Below are 14,740 nucleotides of genomic sequence, written 5' to 3'. Positions count from 1 at the left end.
AGGCGGGGAATCTGAGGCATGGAATCTCAGGCAGGGAATCAGAGCCGGGGAATCTGAGGCGGGGATTCAGACGCGGGGAGTCAGAGGCGGGGAAACAGAGGCAGGGAATCAGAGGCGGGGAATCAGAGGCGGGGAATCAGTGGCGGGGAATAAGAGGCGGGGAATCAGAGGCGGGGAATCAGAGGCAGGGAATCTGAGGCAAGGAATCTGAGGCAGGGAATCAGAGGCGGGGAATCAGAGGCGGGGAATCAGAGGCGGGGAATCAGAGGCATGGAATCAGAGGCGGGTTATCGGAGGGGGCAAATGAGATGTGGGAAACTAGATGCAGAGAAAGAGGCACGGAAATAGAGGCAGGCAAAGAGAGGCAGGGAATCAGAGGCAGGGAATTAGAGGCGGGGAGTCAGAGGCAGGGAATCTGAGGCGGGGAATCTGAGGCGGGGAATCTGAGGCGGGGAATCTGCGGCGGGGAATCTGAGGCGGGGAATCTGAGGCGGGGAATCTGAGGCGGGGAATCTGAGGCGGGGAATCTGAGGCAGGGAATCTGAGGCGGGGAATCTGAGGCAGGGAATCTGAGGCAGGGAATCAGAGCCGGGGAATCTGAGGCGGGGAATCAGAGGTGGGGAATCAGAGGCGGGGAAACAGAGGCATGGAATCAGAGGCGGGGAATCAGAGGCGGGGAATCTGAGGCAGGGAGTCTGAGGCAGGGAATCTGAGGCAGGGAATCAGAGGCTGGGAATCTGAGGCAGTGAATCTGAGGCGGGGAATCTGAGGCAGGGAATCTGAGGCAGGGAATCATAGCCGGGGAATCTGAGGCGGGGAATCAGAGGCGGGGATTCTGAGGCGGGGAATCTGAGGCAGGGAATCTGAGGCGGGGAATCTGAGGCAGTGAATCTGAGGCGGGGAATCTGAGGCAGGGAATCTGAGGCAGGGAATCATAGCCGGGGAATCTGAGGCGGGGAATCAGAGGCGCGGAATCAGAGGCGGGGAAACAGAGTCAGGGAATCAGAGGTGGGGAATCAGACGCGGGGAATCAGAGGCGGATAATAAGAGGCGGGGAATCAGAGACGGGAATCAGAGGCAGGGAATCTGAGGCAGGGAATCTGAGGCAGGGAATCTGAGGCAGGGAATCAGAGGCGGGGAATCAGAGGCGGAGAATCAGAGGCGGAGAATCAGAGGCGGGTAATCAGAGGCATGGAATCAGAGGCGGGTTATCAGAGGGGGCAAATGAGATGTGGGAAACAAGATGCAGAGAAAGAAGCACCGAAATAGAGGCAGGCAAAGAGAGGCAGGGTATCAGAGGCAGGGAATCAGAGGCGGGGAATCAGAGATACGGAAAGAGAGGCGTGGAATCAGAAGCGCGGAATCAGAGGCAGGGAATCAGAGGCAGGGAATCAGAGGCAGGGAATCAGAGGCAGGGAATCAGAGGCAGGGAATCAGAGGCAGGGAATCAGAGGCAGGGAATCAGAGGCGGGGAATCTGAGGCAGGGAATCTGAGGCGGGGAATCTGAGGCGGGGAATCTGAGGCGGGGAATCTGAGGCGGGGAATCTGAGGCGGGGAATCTGAGGCGGGGAATCTGAGGCGGGGAATCTGAGGCGGGGAATCTGAGGCGGGGAATCTGAGGCGGGGAATCTGTGGCGAGGAATCTGAGGTGGGGAATCTGAGGCGGGGAATCTGAGGCAGGGAATCAGAGCCAGGGAATCTGAGGCGGGGAATCAGAGGCGGGGAATCAGAGGCGGGGAAACAGAGGCAGGGAATCAGAGGCGGGGAATCTGAGGCGGGGAATCAGAGGCGGGGAATAAGATGCGGGGAATCAGAGGCGGGGAATCAGAGGCAGGGAATCAGAGGCAGGGAATCAGACGCGGGGAATCAGAGGCAGGGAATCAGAGGCGGGGAATCAGAGGCGGGGAATCAGAGGCATGGAATCAGAGGCGGGTTATCAGAGGGGGCAAATGAGATGTGGGAAACTAGATGCAGAGAAAGAGGCACCGAAATAGAGGCAGGCAAAGAGAGGCAGGGTTTCAGAGGCAGGGAATTAGAGGCGGGGAATCAGAGATACGGAAAGAGAGGCGTGGAATCAGAGGCGCGGAATCAGAGGCAGGGAATCAGAGGCAGGGAATCAGAGGCAGGGAATCAGAGGCAGGGAATCAGAGGCAGGGAATCAGAGGCAGGGAATCAGAGGCAGGGAATCTGAGACGGGGAATCTGAGGCGGGGAATCTGAGGCGGGGAATCTGAGGCGGGGAATCTGAGGCGGGGAATCTGAGGCGGGGAATCTGAGGCGGGGAATCTGAGGCGGGGAATCTGAGGTGGGGAATCTGAGGCGGGGAATCTGAGGCGGGGAATCTGAGGAGGGGAATCTGAGGCGGGAAATCTGAGGCGGGGAATCTGAGGCAGGGAATCTGAGGCGGGGAATCTGAGGCGGGGAATCAGAGGCAGGGAATCAGAGGCGGGGAAACAGAGGCAGGGAATCAGAGGCGGGGAATCAGAGGCGAGGAATCAGAGGCGGGGAATAAGAGGCGGGGAATCAGAGGCGGGGAATCTGAGGAGGGGAATCTGAGGCGGGAAAACTGAGGCGGGGAATCTGAGGCAGGGAATCAGAGCCGGGGAATCTGAGGCGGGGAATCAGAGGCGGGGAATCAGAGGCGGGGAAACAGAGGCAGGGAATCAGAGGCGGGGAATCAGAGGCGGGGAATCAAAGGCGGGGAATAAGAGGCGGGGAATCAGTGGCGGGGAATCAGATGCAGGGAATCTGAGGCAGGGAATCTGAGGCAGGGAATCTGAGGCAGGGAATCAGAGGCGGGGAATCAGAGGCGGGGAATCAGAGGCCGGGAATCAGAGGCGGGGAATCAGAGGCATGGAATCAGAGGCGGGTTATCAGAGGGGGCAAATGAGATGTGGGAAACTAGATGCAGAGAAAGAGGCACCGAAATAGAGGCATGCAAAGAGAGGCAGGGTATCAGAGGCAGGGAATCAGAGGCGGGGAATCAGAGATACGGAAAGAGAGGCGTGGAATCAGAGGCGCGGAATCAGAGGCAGGGAATCAGAGGCAGGGAATCAGAGGCAGGGAATCAGAGGCAGGGAATCAGAGGCAGGGAATCAGAGGCAGGGAATCAGAGGCAGGCAATCAGAGGCAGGGAATCTGAGGCGGGGAATCTGAGGCGGGGAATCTGAGGTGGGAAATCTGAGGCGGGGAATCTGAGGCGGGGAATCTGAGGCGGGGAATCTGAGGCGGGGAATCGGAGGCGGGGAATCTGAGGCGGGAAATCTGAGGCGGGGAATCTGAAGCGGGGAATCTGAGGCGGGGAATCTGAGGCGGGGAATCTGATGCGGGGAATTTGAGGCGGGGAATCTGAGGCGGGGAATCTTAGGTGGGGAATCTCAGGCGGGGAATCTGATGCAGGGAATCTGAGGCGGGGAATCTGAGGCGGGGAATCAGAGGCGTGGAATCAGAGGCAGGGAATCTTAGGCAGGGAATCTAATGCAGGGAATCAGAGCCGGGGAATCTGAGGGAGGGAATCAGACGCGGGGAATCAGAGGCGGGGAATCAGAGGCGGGGAATAAGAGGCGGGGAATCAGAGGCGGGGAATCAGAGGCAGGGAATCTGAGGCAGGGAATCTGAAGAAGGGAATCTGAGGCAGGGAATCAGACGCGGGGAATCAGAGGCAGGGAATCAGAGGCGGGGAATCAGAGGCGGGGAATCAGAGGCATGGAATCAGAGGCGGGTTATCAGAGGGGGCAAATGAGATGTGGGAAACTAGATGCAGAGAAAGAGGCACCGAAATAGAGGCAGGCAAAGAGAGGCAGGTTATCAGAGGCAGGGAATTAGAGGCGGGGAATCAGAGATACGGAAAGAGAGGCGTGGAATCAGAGGCGCGGAATCAGAGGCAGGGAATCAGAGGCAGGGAATCAGAGGCAGGGAATCAGAGGCAGGGAATCAGAGGCAGGGAATCAGAGGCAGGGAATCTGAGACGGGGAATCTGAGGCGGGGAATTTGAGGCGGGGATTCTGAGGCGGGGAATCTGAGGCGGGGAATCTGAGGCGGGGAATCTGAGGCGGGGAATCTGAGGCGGGGAATCTGAGGCGGGGAATCTGAGGCGGGGAATCTGAGGAGGGGAATCTGAGGCGGGAAATCTGAGGCGGGGAATCTGAGGCAGGGAATCTGAGGCGGGGAAACTTAGGCAGGGAATCTGAGGCAGGGAATCAGAGCCGGGGAATCTGAGGCGGGTAATCAGAGGCGGGGAATCAGAGGTGGGAAAACAGAGGCAGGGAATCAGAGGCGGGGAATCAGAGGCGGGGAATCAGAGGTGGGGAATAAGAGGCGGGGAATCAGAGTCGGGGAATCAGAGGCAGGGAATCTGAGGCAGGGAATCAGAGGTGGGGAATCAGAGGCAGGGAATCAGAGGCGGGGAATCAGAGGCGGGGAAACAGAGGCAGGGAATCAGAGGCGGGGAATCTGAGGCGGGGAATCAGAGGCGGGGAATCTGAAGTGGGGAATCTGAGGCAGGGAATCTGAGGCGGGGAATCAGAGGCGGGGAATCTGAAGTGGGGAATCTGAGGCAGGGAATCAGAGCCAGGGAATCTGAGGCGGGGAATCAGAGGCGGGGAATCAGAGGCGGGGAAACAGAGGCAGGGAATCAGAGGCGGGGAATCTGAGGCGGGGAATCAGAGGCGGGGAATAAGATGCGGGGAATCAGAGGCGGGGAATCAGAGGCAGGGAATCAGAGGCAGGGAATCAGACGCGGGGAATCAGAGGCAGGGAATCAGAGGCGGGGAATCAGAGGCGGGGAATCAGAGGCATGGAATCAGAGGCGGGTTATCAGAGGGGGCAAATGAGATGTGGGAAACTAGATGCAGAGAAAGAGGCACCGAAATAGAGGCAGGCAAAGAGAGGCAGGGTTTCAGAGGCAGGGAATTAGAGGCGGGGAATCAGAGATACGGAAAGAGAGGCGTGGAATCAGAGGCGCGGAATCAGAGGCAGGGAATCAGAGGCAGGGAATCAGAGGCAGGGAATCAGAGGCAGGGAATCAGAGGCAGGGAATCAGAGGCAGGGAATCAGAGGCAGGGAATCTGAGACGGGGAATCTGAGGCGGGGAATCTGAGGCGGGGAATCTGAGGCGGGGAATCTGAGGCGGGGAATCTGAGGCGGGGAATCTGAGGCGGGGAATCTGAGGCGGGGAATCTGAGGTGGGGAATCTGAGGCGGGGAATCTGAGGCGGGGAATCTGAGGAGGGGAATCTGAGGCGGGAAATCTGAGGCGGGGAATCTGAGGCAGGGAATCTGAGGCGGGGAATCTGAGGCGGGGAATCAGAGGCAGGGAATCAGAGGCGGGGAAACAGAGGCAGGGAATCAGAGGCGGGGAATCAGAGGCGAGGAATCAGAGGCGGGGAATAAGAGGCGGGGAATCAGAGGCGGGGAATCTGAGGAGGGGAATCTGAGGCGGGAAAACTGAGGCGGGGAATCTGAGGCAGGGAATCAGAGCCGGGGAATCTGAGGCGGGGAATCAGAGGCGGGGAATCAGAGGCGGGGAAACAGAGGCAGGGAATCAGAGGCGGGGAATCAGAGGCGGGGAATCAAAGGCGGGGAATAAGAGGCGGGGAATCAGTGGCGGGGAATCAGATGCAGGGAATCTGAGGCAGGGAATCTGAGGCAGGGAATCTGAGGCAGGGAATCAGAGGCGGGGAATCAGAGGCGGGGAATCAGAGGCCGGGAATCAGAGGCGGGGAATCAGAGGCATGGAATCAGAGGCGGGTTATCAGAGGGGGCAAATGAGATGTGGGAAACTAGATGCAGAGAAAGAGGCACCGAAATAGAGGCATGCAAAGAGAGGCAGGGTATCAGAGGCAGGGAATCAGAGGCGGGGAATCAGAGATACGGAAAGAGAGGCGTGGAATCAGAGGCGCGGAATCAGAGGCAGGGAATCAGAGGCAGGGAATCAGAGGCAGGGAATCAGAGGCAGGGAATCAGAGGCAGGGAATCAGAGGCAGGGAATCAGAGGCAGGCAATCAGAGGCAGGGAATCTGAGGCGGGGAATCTGAGGCGGGGAATCTGAGGTGGGAAATCTGAGGCGGGGAATCTGAGGCGGGGAATCTGAGGCGGGGAATCTGAGGCGGGGAATCGGAGGCGGGGAATCTGAGGCGGGAAATCTGAGGCGGGGAATCTGAAGCGGGGAATCTGAGGCGGGGAATCTGAGGCGGGGAATCTGATGCGGGGAATTTGAGGCGGGGAATCTGAGGCGGGGAATCTTAGGTGGGGAATCTCAGGCGGGGAATCTGATGCAGGGAATCTGAGGCGGGGAATCTGAGGCGGGGAATCAGAGGCGTGGAATCAGAGGCAGGGAATCTTAGGCAGGGAATCTAATGCAGGGAATCAGAGCCGGGGAATCTGAGGGAGGGAATCAGACGCGGGGAATCAGAGGCGGGGAATCAGAGGCGGGGAATAAGAGGCGGGGAATCAGAGGCGGGGAATCAGAGGCAGGGAATCTGAGGCAGGGAATCTGAAGAAGGGAATCTGAGGCAGGGAATCAGACGCGGGGAATCAGAGGCAGGGAATCAGAGGCGGGGAATCAGAGGCGGGGAATCAGAGGCATGGAATCAGAGGCGGGTTATCAGAGGGGGCAAATGAGATGTGGGAAACTAGATGCAGAGAAAGAGGCACCGAAATAGAGGCAGGCAAAGAGAGGCAGGTTATCAGAGGCAGGGAATTAGAGGCGGGGAATCAGAGATACGGAAAGAGAGGCGTGGAATCAGAGGCGCGGAATCAGAGGCAGGGAATCAGAGGCAGGGAATCAGAGGCAGGGAATCAGAGGCAGGGAATCAGAGGCAGGGAATCAGAGGCAGGGAATCTGAGACGGGGAATCTGAGGCGGGGAATTTGAGGCGGGGATTCTGAGGCGGGGAATCTGAGGCGGGGAATCTGAGGCGGGGAATCTGAGGCGGGGAATCTGAGGCGGGGAATCTGAGGCGGGGAATCTGAGGCGGGGAATCTGAGGAGGGGAATCTGAGGCGGGAAATCTGAGGCGGGGAATCTGAGGCAGGGAATCTGAGGCGGGGAAACTTAGGCAGGGAATCTGAGGCAGGGAATCAGAGCCGGGGAATCTGAGGCGGGTAATCAGAGGCGGGGAATCAGAGGTGGGAAAACAGAGGCAGGGAATCAGAGGCGGGGAATCAGAGGCGGGGAATCAGAGGTGGGGAATAAGAGGCGGGGAATCAGAGTCGGGGAATCAGAGGCAGGGAATCTGAGGCAGGGAATCAGAGGTGGGGAATCAGAGGCAGGGAATCAGAGGCGGGGAATCAGAGGCGGGGAATCAGAGGCGGGGAATAAGAGGCGGGGAATCAGAGTCGGGGAATCAGAGGCAGGGAATCTGAAGTGGGGAATCTGAGGCAGGGAATCTGAGGCGGGGAATCTGAGGCAGAGAATCTGAGTCAGGGAATCAGAGGCGGGGAATCAGAGGCAGGGAATCAGAGGCGGGGTATCAGAGGCGGGGAATCAGAGGCATGGAATCAGAGGCGGGTTATCAGAGGGGGTAAATTAGATGTGGGAAACTAGATGCAGAGAAAGAGGCACCGAAATAGAGGCAGGCAAAGAGAGGCAGGGTATCAGAGGCAGGGAATCAGAGGAGGGGAATCAGAGGCGGGGAATAAGAGGTGGGGAATCAGAGTCGGGGAATCAGAGGCAGGGAATCTGAGGCGAGAAATCTGAGGCAGGGAATCTGAGGCGGGGAATCTGAGGCAGGGAATCTGAGGCAGGGAATCAGAGGCGGGGAATCAGAGGCAGGGAATCAGAGGCGGGGAATCAGAGGCGGGGAATCAGAGGCATGGAATCAGAGGCGGGTTATCAGAGGGGGCAAATGAGATGTGGGAAACTAGATGCAGAGAAAGAGGCACCGAAATAGAGGCAGGCAAAGAGAGGCAGGGTATCAGAGGCAGGGAATTAGAGGCGGGGAATCAGAGATACGGAAGGAGAGGCGTGGAATCAGAGGCGCGGAATCAGAGGCAGGGAATCAGAGGCAGGGAATCAGAGGCAGGGAATCAGAGGCAGGGAATCAGAGGCAGGGAATCAGAGGCAGGGAATCAGAGGCAGGGAATCTGAGGCGGGGAATCTGAGGCGGGGAATCTGAGGCGGGGAATCAGAGGCGGGGAATCAGAGGCGGGGAATAAGAGGCGGGGAATCAGAGGCGGGGAATCAGAGGCGGGGAATCTGAGGCGGGGAATCTGAGGCGGGGAATCTGAGGCGGGGAATCTGAGGCGGGGAATCTGAGGCGGGGAATCTGAGGCGGGGAATCTGAGGCGGGGAATCTGAGGCGGGGAATCTGAGGCGGGGAATCGGAGGCGGGGAATCTGAGGCGGGAAATCTGAGGCGGGGTATCTGAGGCGGGGAATCTGAGGCGGGGAATCTGAGGCGGGGAATCTGATGCGGGTAATTTGAGGCGGGGAATCTGAGGCGGGGCATCTGAGGTGGGGAATCTCAGGCGGGGAATCTGATGCAGGGAATCTGAGGCGGGGAATCTGAGGCGGGGAATCAGAGGCGGGGAATCAGAGGCAGGGAATCTGAGGCAGGGAATCTAATGCAGGGAATCAGAGCCGGGGAATCTGAGGGAGGGAATCAGACGCGGGGAATCAGAGGCGGGGAATCAGAGGTGGGGAACAAGAGGCGGGGAATCAGAGGCGGGGAATCAGAGGCAGGGAATCTGAGGCAGGGAATCTGAGAAAGGGAATCTGAGGCAGGGAATCAGATGCGGGGAATCAGAGGCAGGGAATCAGAGGCGGGGAATCAGAGGCGGGGAATCAGAGGCATGGAATCAGAGGCGGGTTATCAGAGGGGGCAAATGAGATGTGGGAAACTAGATGCAGAGAAAGAGGCACCGAAATAGAGGCAGGCAAAGAGAGGCAGGGAATCAGAGGCAGGGAATCAGAGGCAGGGAATCAGAGGCAGGGAATCAGAGGCAGGGTATCTGAGACGGGGAATCTGAGGCGGGGAATCTGAGGCGGGGAATCTGAGGCGGGGAATCTGAGGCGGGGAATCTGAGGCGGGGAATCTGAGGCGGGGAATCTGAGGCGGGGAATCTGAGGCGGGGAATCTGAGGCGGGGAATCTGAGGCGGGGAATCTGAGGCGGGGAATCTGAGGCGGGGAATCTGAGGCGGGGAATCTGAGGCGGGGAATCTGAGGCGGGGAATCAGAGGCGGGGAATCAGAGGCGGGGAAACAGAGGCAGGGAATCAGAGGTGGGGAATCAGAGGCAGGGAATCAAAGGCGGGGAATAAGAGGCGGGGAATCAGAGGCGGGGAATCAGATGCAGGGAATCTGAGGCAGGGAATCTGAGGCAGGGAATCTGAGGCAGGGAATCAGAGGCGGGGAATCAGAGGCGGGGAATCAGAGGCCGGGAATCAGAGGCGGGGAATCAGAGGCATGGAATCAGAGGCGGGTTATCAGAGGGGGCAAATGAGATGTGGGAAACTAGATGCAGAGAAAGAGGCACCGAAATAGAGGCAGGCAAAGAGAGGCAGGTTATCAGAGGCATGGAATCAGAGGCGGGGAATCAGAGATATGGAAAGAGAGGCGTGGAATCAGAGGCGCGGAATCAGAGGCAGGGAATCAGAGGCAGGGAATCAGAGGCAGGGAATCAGAGGCAGGGAATCAGAGGCAGGGAATCAGAGGCAGGGAATCAGAGGCAGGCAATCAGAGGCAGGGAATCTGAGGCGGGGAATCTGAGGCGGGGAATCTGAGGTGGGGAATCTGAGGCGGGGAATCTGAGGCGGGGAATCTGAGGCGGGGAATCTGAGGCGGGGAATCGGAGGCGGGGAATCTGAGGCGGGAAATCTGAGGCGGGGAATCTGAGGCGGGGAATCTGAGGCGGGGAATCTGAGGCGGGGAATCTGATGCGGGGAATTTGAGGCGGGGAATCTGAGGCGGGGAATCTGAGGTGGGGAATCTCAGGCGGGGAATCTGATGCAGGGAATCTGAGGCGGGGAATCAGAGGCGGGGAATCAGAGGCAGGGAATCTTAGGCAGGGAATCTAATGCAGGGAATCAGAGCCGGGGAATCTGAGGGAGGGAATCAGACGCGGGGAATCAGAGACGGGGAATCAGAGGCGGGGAATAAAAAGCGGGGAATCAGAGGCGGGGAATCAGAGGCAGGGAATCTGAGGCAGGGAATCTGAGGAAGGGAATCTGAGGCAGGGAATCAGACGCGGGGAATCAGAGGCAGGGAATCAGAGGTGGGGAATCAGAGGCGGGGTATCAGAGGCATGGAATCAGAGGCGGGTTATCAGAGGGGGCAAATGAGATGTGGGTAACTAGATGCAGAGAAAGAGGCACCGAAATAGAGGCAGGCAAAGAGAGGCAGGGTATCAGAGGCAGGGAATTAGAGGCGGGGAATCAGAGATACGGAAAGAGAGGCGTGGAATCAGAGGCGCGGAATCAGAGGCAGGGAATCAGAGGCAGGGAATCAGAGGCAGGGAATCAGAGGCAGGGAATCAGAGGCAGGGAATCAGAGGCAGGGAATCAGAGGCAGGGAATCTGAGACGGGGAATCTGAGGCGGGGAATCTGAGGCGGGGAATCTGAGGCGGGGAATCTGAGGCGGGGAATCTGAGACGGGGAATCTGAGGCGGGGAATCTGAGGTGGGGAATCTGATGCGGGGAATTTGAGGCGGGGAATCTGAGGCGGGGAATCTTAGGTGGGGAATCTCAGGCGGGGAATCTGATGCAGGGAATCTGAGGCGGGGAATCTGAGGCGGGGAATCAGAGGCGGGGAATCAGAGGCAGGGAATCTTAGGCAGGGAATCTAATGCAGGGAATCAGAGCCGGGGAATCTGAGGGAGGGAATCAGACGCGGGGAATCAGAGGCGGGGAATCAGTGGCGGGGAATATGAGGCGGGGAATCAGAGGCGGGGAATCAGAGGCAGGGAATCTGAGGCAGGGAATCTGAGGAAGGGAATCTGAGGCAGGGAATCAGACGCGGGGAATCAGAGGCAGGGAATCAGAGGCGGGGAATCAGAGGCGGGGAATCAGAGGCATGGAATCAGAGGCGGGTTATCAGAGGGGGCAAATGAGATGTGGGAAACTAGATGCAGAGAAAGAGGCACCGAAATAGAGGCAGGCAAAGAGAGGCAGGGTATCAGAGGCAGGGAATTAGAGGCGGGGAATCAGAGATACGGAAAGAGAGGCGTGGAATCAGAGGCGCGGAATCAGAGGCAGGGAATCAGAGGCAGGGAATCAGAGGCAGGGAATCAGAGGCAGGGAATCAGAGGTGGGGAATAAGAGGCGGGGAATCAGAGGCAGGGAATCAGAGGCAGGGAATCTGAGGCAGGGAGTCTGAGGCAGGGAATCTGAGGCAGGGAATCAGAGGCTGGGAATCTGAGGCGGGGATTCTGAGGCGGGGAATCTGAGGCAGGGAATCTGAGGCGGGGAATCTGAGGCAGTGAATCTGAGGCGGGGAATCTGAGGCAGGGAATCTGAGGCAGGGAATCATAGCCGGGGAATCTGAGGCGGGGAATCAGAGGCGCGGAATCAGAGGCGGGGAAACAGAGTCAGGGAATCAGAGGTGGGGAATCAGACGCGGGGAATCAGAGGCGGATAATAAGAGGCGGGGAATCAGAGACGGGAATCAGAGGCAGGGAATCTGAGGCAGGCAATCTGAGGCAGGGAATCTGAGGCAGGGAATCAGAGGCGGGGAATCAGAGGCGGGGAATCAGAGGCGGAGAATCAGAGGCGGGTAATCAGAGGCATGGAATCAGAGGCGGGTTATCAGAGGGGGCAAATGAGATGTGGGAAACAAGATGCAGAGAAAGAGGCACCGAAATATAGGCAGGCAAAGAGAGGCAGGGTATCAGAGGCAGGGAATCAGAGGCGGGGAATCAGAGATACGGAAAGAGAGGCGTGGAATCAGAAGCGCGGAATCAGAGGCAGGGAATCAGAGGCAGGGAATCAGAGGCAGGGAATCAGAGGCAGGGAATCAGAGGCAGGGAATCAGAGGCAGGGAATCAGAGGCAGGGAATCAGAGGCGGGGAATCTGAGGCAGGGAATCTGAGGCGGGGAATCTGAGGCGGGGAATCTGAGGCGGGGAATCTGAGGCGGGGAATCTGAGGTGGGGAATCTGAGGCGGGGAATCTGAGGCGGGGAATCTGAGGCGGGGAATCTGAGGCGGGGAATCTGAGGCGGGGAATCTGTGGCGAGGAATCTGAGGTGGGGAATCTGAGGCGGTGAATCTGAGGCAGGGAATCAGAGCCAGGGAATCTGAGGCGGGGAATCAGAGGCGGGGAATAAGATGCGGGGAATCAGAGGCGGGGAAACAGAGGCAGGGAATCAGAGGCGGGGAATCTGAGGCGGGGAATCAGAGGCGGGGAATAAGATGCGGGGAATCAGAGGCGGGGAATCAGAGGCAGGGAATCTGAGGCAGGGAATCTGAGGCATGGAATCTGACGCAGGGAATCAGACGCGGGGAATCAGAGGCAGGGAATCAGAGGCGGGGAATCAGAGGCGGGGAATCAGAGGCATGGAATCAGAGGCGGGTTATCAGAGGGGGCAAATGAGATGTGGGAAACTAGATGCAGAGAAAGAGGCACCGAAATAGAGGCAGGCAAAGAGAGGCAGGGTTTCAGAGGCAGGGAATTAGAGGCGGGGAATCAGAGATACGGAAAGAGAGGCGTTGAATCAGAGGCGCGGAATCAGAGGCAGGGAATCAGAGGCAGGGAATCAGAGGCAGGGAATCAGAGGCAGGGAATCAGAGGCATGGAATCAGAGGCAGGGAATCAGAGGCAGGGAATCTGAGACGGGGAATCTGAGGCGGGGAATCTGAGGCGGGGAATCTGAGGCGGGGAATCTGAGGCGGGGAATCTGAGGCGGGAAATCTGAGGCGGGGAATCTGAGGCGGGGAATCTGAGGCGGGGAATCTGAGGCGGGGAATCTGAGGCGGGGAATCTGAGGAGGGGAATCTGAGGCGGGGAATCTGAGGAGGGGAATCTGAGGCGGGAAATCTGAGGCGGGGAATCTGAGGCAGGGAATCAGAGCCGGGGAATCTGAGGCGGGGAATCAGAGGCGGGGAATCAGAGGCGGGGAATCAGAGGCGGGGAATCTGAGGAGGGGAATCTGAGGCGGGAAATCTGAGGAGGGGAATCAGAGGCGGGGAATCAGAGGCGGGGAAACAGAGGCAGGGAATCAGAGGCGGGGAATCAGAGGCGGGGAATCAAAGGCGGGAAATAAGAGGCGGGGAATCAGAGGCGGGGAATCAGATGCAGGGAATCTGAGGCAGGGAATCTGAGGCAGGGAATCTGAGGCAGGGAATCAGAGGCGGGGAATCAGAGGCGGGGAATCAGAGGCCGGGAATCAGAGGCGGGGAATCAGAGGCATGGAATCAGAGGCGGGTTATCAGAGGGGGCAAATGAGATGTGGGAAACTAGATGCAGAGAAAGAGGCACCGAAATAGAGGCATGCAAAGAGAGGCAGGGTATCAGAGGCAGGGAATCAGAGGCGGGGAATCAGAGATACGGAAAGAGAGGCGTGGAATCAGAGGTGCGGAATCAGAGGCAGGGAATCAGAGGCAGGGAATCAGAGGCAGGGAATCAGAGGCAGGGAATCAGAGGCAGGGAATCAGAGGCAGGGAATCAGAGGCAGGCAATCAGAGGCAGGGAATCTGAGGCGGGGAATCTGAGGCGGGGAATCTGAGGTGGGGAATCTGAGGCGGGGAATCTGAGGCGGGGAATCTGAGGCGGGGAATCTGAGGCGGGGAATCGGAGGCGGGGAATCTGAGGCGGGAAATCTGAGGCGGGGAATCTGACGCGGGGAATCTGAGGCGGGGAATCTGAGGCGGGGAATCTGATGCGGGGAATTTGAGGCGGGGAATCTGAGGCGGGGAATCTTAGGTGGGGAATCTCAGGCGGGGAATCTGATGCAGGGAATCTGAGGCGGGGAATCTGAGGCGGGGAATCAGAGGCGTGGAATCAGAGGCAGGGAATCTTAGGCAGGGAATCTAATGCAGGGAATCAGAGCCGGGGAATCTGAGGGAGGGAATCAGACGCGGGGAATCAGAGGCGGGGAATCAGAGGCGGGGAATAAGAGGCGGGGAATCAGAGGCGGGGAATCAGAGGCAGGGAATCTGAGGCAGGGAATCTGAGGAAGGGAATCTGAGGCAGGGAATCAGACGCGGGGAATCAGAGGCAGGGAATTAGAGGCGGGGAATCAGAGATACGGAAAGAGAGGCGTGGAATCAGAGGCGCGGAATCAGAGGCAGGGAATCAGAGGCAGGGAATCAGAGGCAGGGAATCAGAGGCAGGGAATCAGAGGCAGGGAATCAGAGGCAGGGAATCTGAGACGGGGAATCTGAGGCGGGGAATTTGAGGCGGGGAATCTGAGGCGGGGAATCTGAGGCGGGGAATCTGAGGCGGGGAATCTGAGGCGGGGAATCTGAGGCGGGGAATCTGAGGCGGGGAATCTGAGGCGGGGAATCTGAGGAGGGGAATCTGAGGCGGGAAATCTGAGGCGGGGAATCTGAGGCAGGGAATCTGAGGCGGGGAATCTTAGGCAGGGAATCTGAGGCAGGGAATCAGAGCCGGGGAATCTGAGGCGGGTAATCAGAGGCGGGGAATCAGAGGTGGGGAAACAGAGGCAGGGAATCAGAGGCGGGTAATCAGAGGCGGGGAATCAGAGGTGGGGAATAAGAGGCGGGGAATCAGAGTCGGGGAATCAGAGGCAGGGAATCTGAGGCAGGGAATCAGAGGTGGGGAATCAGAGGCAGGGAATCAGAGGCGG

The sequence above is a fragment of the Narcine bancroftii genome, chromosome 13 (genome assembly GCF_036971445.1).
Source record: "Narcine bancroftii isolate sNarBan1 chromosome 13, sNarBan1.hap1, whole genome shotgun sequence".
Classification (NCBI taxonomy): domain Eukaryota; kingdom Metazoa; phylum Chordata; class Chondrichthyes; order Torpediniformes; family Narcinidae; genus Narcine; species Narcine bancroftii.
This window is presented reverse-complemented; position numbering follows the sequence as displayed.